Source organism: Gymnogyps californianus, chromosome 3, assembly GCF_018139145.2.
Source record: "Gymnogyps californianus isolate 813 chromosome 3, ASM1813914v2, whole genome shotgun sequence".
Lineage (NCBI taxonomy): Eukaryota > Metazoa > Chordata > Aves > Accipitriformes > Cathartidae > Gymnogyps > Gymnogyps californianus.
Window position 1 is genome coordinate 46,019,666 of NC_059473.1, and position 6,995 is coordinate 46,026,660.

Consider the following 6,995-nt stretch of genomic DNA (forward strand, 5'->3'; position numbering starts at 1 on the left):
CTGCACGCAGCTCCGCAGACCTGCAGCCCCTCCACCCAGCACCCCTGCAGCCTCGGACCCAGCCCACAGCCCTCCAGCCCAGCATTTCCACATGCCCACCACCCAGCAGCTTCATATTCCCCCAGCTCAGTGTCCCAGCAGTCCCACAGCCAAGCACACCGGCAGACCTGCATCCAAATGTCCAGTTCTGTAGCCCTGCAGACACACAGCCTAGCATCCAGCCCTAAATCCCCAAATCCCTGAATCCCAGCAGTCCCACAGCCAAGCACACTGGCAGACCTGCATCAAAATGTCCAGTTCTGTAGCCCTGCAGACACACAGCCTAGCATCCAGCCCTAAATCCCCAAATCCCTGGATCCCAGCATCCCCACAGCCCACCATCCAGCGCAACATCCAAGCTGTACAGCAGCCCCAAAGCTCCGCAGCTCTGCAGCTCAGCGTCCCCGCAGCCTCACACCCAGCAGCTCAGCAGCCCAAGCTCCTCAGCATCCCAGCCCAGGGCATGCAGCAAGCGAGGCTGGCACAGTGCTGCTGCTTGTGGGTCGAGGTGTTATTGTGGTTTCTGCCCTCAGGGGCAACGACAGCTGTGACTGTGGATGTGGTTGTAGTTATACTGGGGCTTTTTTGCCTGAGGTCCTGTTGCAGACTGTACTGGCAGAGGTGCTATTTCATTCCTGGGAGCTGGAAAAATCTTTCTAGTGTGGGCTTGCCGCAGCCTGAGGAGGCAGCTTTACAAATGCGCAGGATGCAGCCAGAGTTACTGGTGCACTCCTGGTCCCACCACTATGCAGGGTTGGAGGCAGGCATGCAATGTGGGTAAAGAAAGGCAGCAGCTGCCTCTGCAACTTCTTGGCTCCAGTGCCACAGCCTGGTACTTCACTGCGAGCTTTGTCCCCATCAGGAACAGTCCCTCCCTAACCACAGTAACAGATTTTTCTGCGGGATTTTAGCATTAGAAATGAATACTGGAAACCTGGTGCTTTTATTACACTGGGACATTCATCCTGCTGACTGTGAATCAATATGATTGCATTTCTGCAACTGGAAAATTCAATAAATATATGCAGAAAAATGATTCGCCCCCAGTTTTTTGTCTATTTCTGTCCACTTTCTTGTCCTGCTGAGCCTCATGCTGGCAACTCCTTGCAGGAGGCCGGTAGCATGTTCAATCTGATGGAGCGCTCCTCTCCTGCCTGACTTAAGCAGAGCCTTGCTGTATACCTGAAGCAAAGGCACAGGTGTGCTGCTCCTCTGTGAACATATTCCAAAGGCATATGTGGGCTGTCTTAGCTGGAACTTCATCCTATTTTTTATTCAGGCACAAAATATCTGGTTACTATTTTCAGTGGAGAGAAGGTACTTGAAATGGAAAAAGTCCCTCAAGTAACAAAATGGGATAGAAAATCAAGCCATGGAAAATATTTGCAGGCAAACAATAAAAATGCAGTTTGAGTCAGTGGAAATATTTTATTTCAGTACTTTCAAGCTGATTTTTTTTGATCACTTAAAAGTAAAATTATTTAAATTGTAAAAGACATTTGAATAAAGGAAACACTATTCTAAATGTCAGCAATGGAAAAATGTGATGCTTTGATATTCGTAATTTTTTTCCTTATTACTTTTATTTGAGAAATGCATTGGGCATGTTTTCTTTTGTAGGTCCCACAAGAAAAACAATAGTTTTAAGGAATCATTTTTTTTCAATTAGAAAATATTTTGCTGAAAACTCCTTTCTGGAAAAAAGCTGGAAATAGTTAGTGTGAAAAGTCTAGCAGGAAGCTTTTAGTTCCAGATGTGTTGTTCTACTTCCCCTGGTATGACAGGTACTTAAAATTAAAGTTCAAAGATGCAGTGCCGGTGGAACTAACTACATATTTCCTGATGTTTGTGCCTGTCAGTGCAGGGGTGGTTAGACCGCTATTTACAAATCCAAGCTTAATTCATTCTCATACCAAAGGGAGCAATCAAAACCCCAGTGATTCCCAGAGAGAAATCAGGGCCAGTGTACTGGAGGCTTTCTCCCATCTTATTTCTGGCTGTGTTGTGTTCAGAAGAAAGATGAACATAACAGATACAGTCCAATCCCAGCCCTCCTCTGGTGAGTCAGAGTCAGCTTCTTAGGTCTTACGGATCTTAAGTCAGGAGGGAAGGATGGTCTTGTGGCTTAGGATAAGGACTGTGAGTCAGAAGAGTTTATTCATGAAAAAAAATTGCTCCTTTCCTTTATTAGCAGATGTCTCTGACCAGCCTAAGCAAGTTGCCACTAGAAAATTTCAGCTGTAGGCATTTTAAAGCTGGAGGGGGTAAAATAAAAAAGTCCAATTGACATTTGATCATTTCTGCAGCAACATTACATTTATCCATAACCAGTTGTCCTGATAGAAAAAGGACAAGCACCAGGGTAAATATCAGAAATATCCTGATTTGGGTTGCAGGCTAGCTAAACTCCCGTTGATTAAGCTGGGAATGTTGATTAAAGACCTCAAGCTGTGACCCCAACAATTCAGTCAGGTTACTCCTGCTGCTTAGCCAGGCTTGAGTTAAATTGGAAAGCAGGATAGAGCCTCAGTGAGTTTATCAGCTCTGAGCAGGGTGTTTCTAGGCAGATAATCTGCAAGTACCTCCCTGCTCAGCCCCGGAGTCTTACGGGGGATTCAATAGGTTGTCTGTGTGCTGGTGGGAGATATTAAAGTTCTTCAGAAAAAAAACTAAAAAGCAACCCAGCTTTGGACCAATCCTCTGGAAATCAGTCATTCAGTCCGTAGAGTTAATGATCAGTTGGTGGGTTAATAGCCAAACATGAAGTCAAGGGTGATTAAAGCTTAAAAAAAAATTAACTGCTCGGTGACTGTAGTCAAAGACAATATTCGGTTATTTTTTGATGGTTACTTTTCTGTCTAGGCTCCCACGGAGGCTGACAAGGGATATTTTAACTTGTCAAGGCAACAGCACCATAGCAACAGAACCCTAAGAAGCCCGTCAGTTTGCTGCACAGGACCTGTTTTGCATACCAGGCCTTTGATCTTTAAGTGTATTTAGCATTGCCATTTTTTTATGAGTGTGGTGAAAAGGTGAAATAGGTCCCTTGTTTAAGTAGGACAATTTATTATTGTCATTTAGCTTTTGAAGGACAAGCCATGCAGAAGAGCTCCAGTCAGGGCACAGAGGCCTTGAACGCAAGAACATTTACGCTTGGGTTAACAGGGAAGCAAGCTGCATGAGGGTTTGCAGAATCCAGTCCTTATTGCATCGGAAAAAAAATGATATTTTTATTTGTTCATCTTCAATTCATGTTTCCTCAGTTTACTGACAAAAGAAAATTTAATTATTTGAACTACAAAAGCTAACGCAGTAAAGGTAAAGATAGGGCTTCTCCCTTCTGCTTCGTGCCACGGCAACAAGATTGTTGGGCAAACTTTGGCTGAATAACCTATCATGCCACTAGCTGCTGTGAAAAGTAGAAGGAATTCAGATGAATTTTGAGGGCACCAGTTGAGTCTGTCGATCCAGCAGGGAAGGAAAGAGGAATCATTGCAAACCAAATGGAGACTTTTCCAGTGAGACTATGCAGAGATGGTATGATATAGCTAAACGATATAATACCGGTAAGAACAACTGCTGCTTCCAAACACTAACTGTAAGAGGCAAGCGTCATTTCTTGTTTCTGTGATCCTTCTCTGATAGAGAGCAATCTGAAATCCAGGACAAACAGCATTTAACAGCATCTAGCTGTACATCTGACAGCTCTTGACTATATCTTCTCACAGACTCTTGGGCAGCAGCTGGCAGCACGAGTGGGGCAGGGCTCCGCTCGGCACCCAACACCCGTGTGTGCCTCACCCACAGAGACCAGCAGTCCCCTGGCTGCAGGCAGTGCCCGGCACTGGGCAGCTGGCTGCACTTGCACGGGGAAGGGACCCAAAAGGGCTCCCATGAGGATATCCAGTCCTGTGGTTTTCAGGCTGCGCTTCAGGGACACACTGGTGATCCACAGGACAAGAGGAGGTGGTCAGTGAAGTGGATGGAGAAAAAGTGAATGGAACAGGCACATCTACTTCCACACATGCAAACAAATATTACCATGAGGGAGCAAGAGCACTGAAATGTATCCCGGGCTTTGTCTGGTTTCCTTTCTGTTGTCAGTGAAAATCACCACGGAGCCATTGCACTTGACAGTCCTTGGACTGTTTTCCGAAAGGATGGTTGGAAGAGCAACTGTCAGGAAACACCAGCACATCCCAGTTGCCTAGAAATAAGATCAGCTGTCCCTAACCATTCCTGACAGCCCTGGGTGTCTCACCTTGCTGGAGATGCCTCAGCCCCTGGACACAACTGCAATATGCAACTGTCCATACCATTTAAAAGTTTGTCCTGCCATCTGTATTGAGCTTTCCGTGCCACAATTTGAGCTCATTACTTCTTGCCTCATTTACCTCCACATGCTGTGGAGAGCACATTATTCCCTTTCTCTTCGACGTGGCAAAGCCGAATTTTGTTCAGCTGCTTGTTGGTCATATGGCCCTTTCGTGGGGGCAGCCCGTCTTTCCTTCGCCTCGCTGCCCACCGGCAAGCCAGCAATGACCCATTTACACCAGAGCAGCCCGGGAACAGCACTCTCCGCTGCTTTCCTTTTCTGTTGCATTGGTTTTATTCAGTGCTGTCTTCCCAACCTTAACCACCTGCTGGATTTGCCTCTAGTTTTGAGTCCTTTTCAAGCGCTCATTCCTACCCCTGAGCTTTATTTCCCAGGAGCAGCCAAAGCACATTCTTGTTTCCTCAGGAGGGTTGCCCTTCACAAAAGGCAGCTCCCAAACCCACGGAGACTGCACTGCACACACACACACATGCAACCAGCTCCACATTAACCAGGACCTAAGATAACCCAAAGCACAAGAAAAAAAAAAAAGAGCTCTGTGTATAGTCAGTACCTGGAGCTAAACAGAGATATTCTACCCCTCATATTTTTTTGTTAATTGTTGCTCTGGACATTTTTGTTTTATCAGATGGGGAAAGACACTCGAGACCTCACTAATTTGTGCCTCTTGTCAATGGCTCTTTGTTTTCTTTTAGGTTTTTTTTCCTTATTTTTTCCCTGACTCTATAATAATTTTACTGTTCCCTTTGGTAAGCTGGCCACTTGGAGCATTACACCCCTGCAAGGCAGGCCTGTCTTAAACCTGGCTGTATTATTATTTGTAACAGCAGCAGCATCCGCTGGGATGGCAGTGATGCACGCAGCCAGGGCTCCCTCTGTTAGGGACTGCGCAAAAAATCACGCTACCTACGTCAAGCAAACCCAGCTCCGCAGTGACCAGGACAAAAGAGATTGAACCCCAGATGAGAAAGCACCTTTTTCTTATAAAACCAGACGAAACGCTTTGGACTTTTCCCTCATAGGCATTTTATTGCCCTTGTTAATGGCAGGCTTTCTGTCTATACTAGTGTAGGCTAGCAGCAAGGTACTAATAAACTAATAAACAAAGTGGAGGCAGGGCGCAGGCCCAGGCAGTTGCCCGTACAGTTAAACGGTTGGCATTGTCCTTGCATGAGTTTGTCCCAGACAAAGCAAATATTCCCGCAGCCAGTGCCCAGGCATGTTTCAGGAGCCGGGGTGGGCCAGGGAGGGTTCCCGGCAGGCGGTTTGGGCACAGCTCTCCGGCTCTGGGGGGACAAGAGCTCGTCCCTCTGGGGATGGCTGGGCATGCCGATGGGTCTCGGGGGCGGAAAACATTCCCTGGCCTGTCTTATTAATTTATGTAGCTGTAGCCTTGATGTCTCGGCACTGCACAGCTTTTAATGGATTTACTCATCCCAGCATCCCTGCGGGGCGGGGAAGTGCTGCTCAGCCCCTGGGTCTGAGGGGAATAACAGACCCATGGGGACACTGAAAGGGCAACGTGGCTCCAGAGAAGCCTTCAGGTCCTGCAGCCCGCTTGTTTCCCAGCCTCCTGCCCCAGCCCCAGGGCTTGAAGCCCCTTGGGCTGGTGAGGAGGAGCCAACCAAGGAGATGTGCCCCAGGTCTGGTGGGGATGCTGAGATGCCCGGGACCACACGGGGCAAGACAGGGGCACCTCCTCTGAGCTCTGTGGCTCAGACGAAACCCAGCCTGGTGAGGCTGGGCGGCTTAAAGCACGCACCAGGCAAGTCTGGTCCCGAGAACAGGGTCAGGCTTGCACTTAACTTGACCCTTAGGGACTTGCAGAAGCTTAGGCAGGGACCTGGCTCCTCCACCCAGTACGCTTTGCCTTACTGGGACATATGAGGCCTCGGGGCCTGTCAGAGATCATGTATCAAATCCATACGGATAGTTTGTGCAGAGGAAATTGGTGGGGTCAGGAAGAGCGGTGGGTGCTCAGCGCTTTACAGCCTCATTGCCTGAAGTTCCTCTGCTGAGAAAAACAGAAAGCAGTTCAGCATCAAGAATTTTCCATGTTTTTTTTCCTCATGCCTATGTTAACAAGGAGATGATCAGTCTTTTAGCTACTGGGTCATCTGTCTCTGCTCTTGGATCATGTCCATCACCATGGTGTCAGGGACTGCGAATACAGAGACTCTGTGTTCATTAATTAAGGCATTATATGAAAATGCACTGTTTTATCTACAGTCCTCTTTTGAGATTTTTTTTGTAAGCAATATCATTATTTTGATAACTGAACAGTCACGACTGGACCTTTTGACAGAGCACCTTCAGGTTTCCAGGGCCAGCTCCCAGGCACAAGTTTAAAGTCCCTGCAGAGCCCTGCGCACCCGCAGTGAGGATTTGCGGCAGGAGGAGGGAGGTGTCGGGAGCTACAGCTCCCCACTGGTGGTGTGACAGGCGGCCCTGCCCCAAGCCACCCAGCTGCAGCGAGCCCACCCCTGGCCATAACCCGGTGATGAGCTTTGCTCCAGCCAGCAGCCAGCCCAAGGCTCCGCGGGGCAGGGATGGATCCAGGGGCCATATGGATCCAGGCTGTGAGGCTTCAGCTGTATTTATCCCAGCCTTTTGTTCTTCC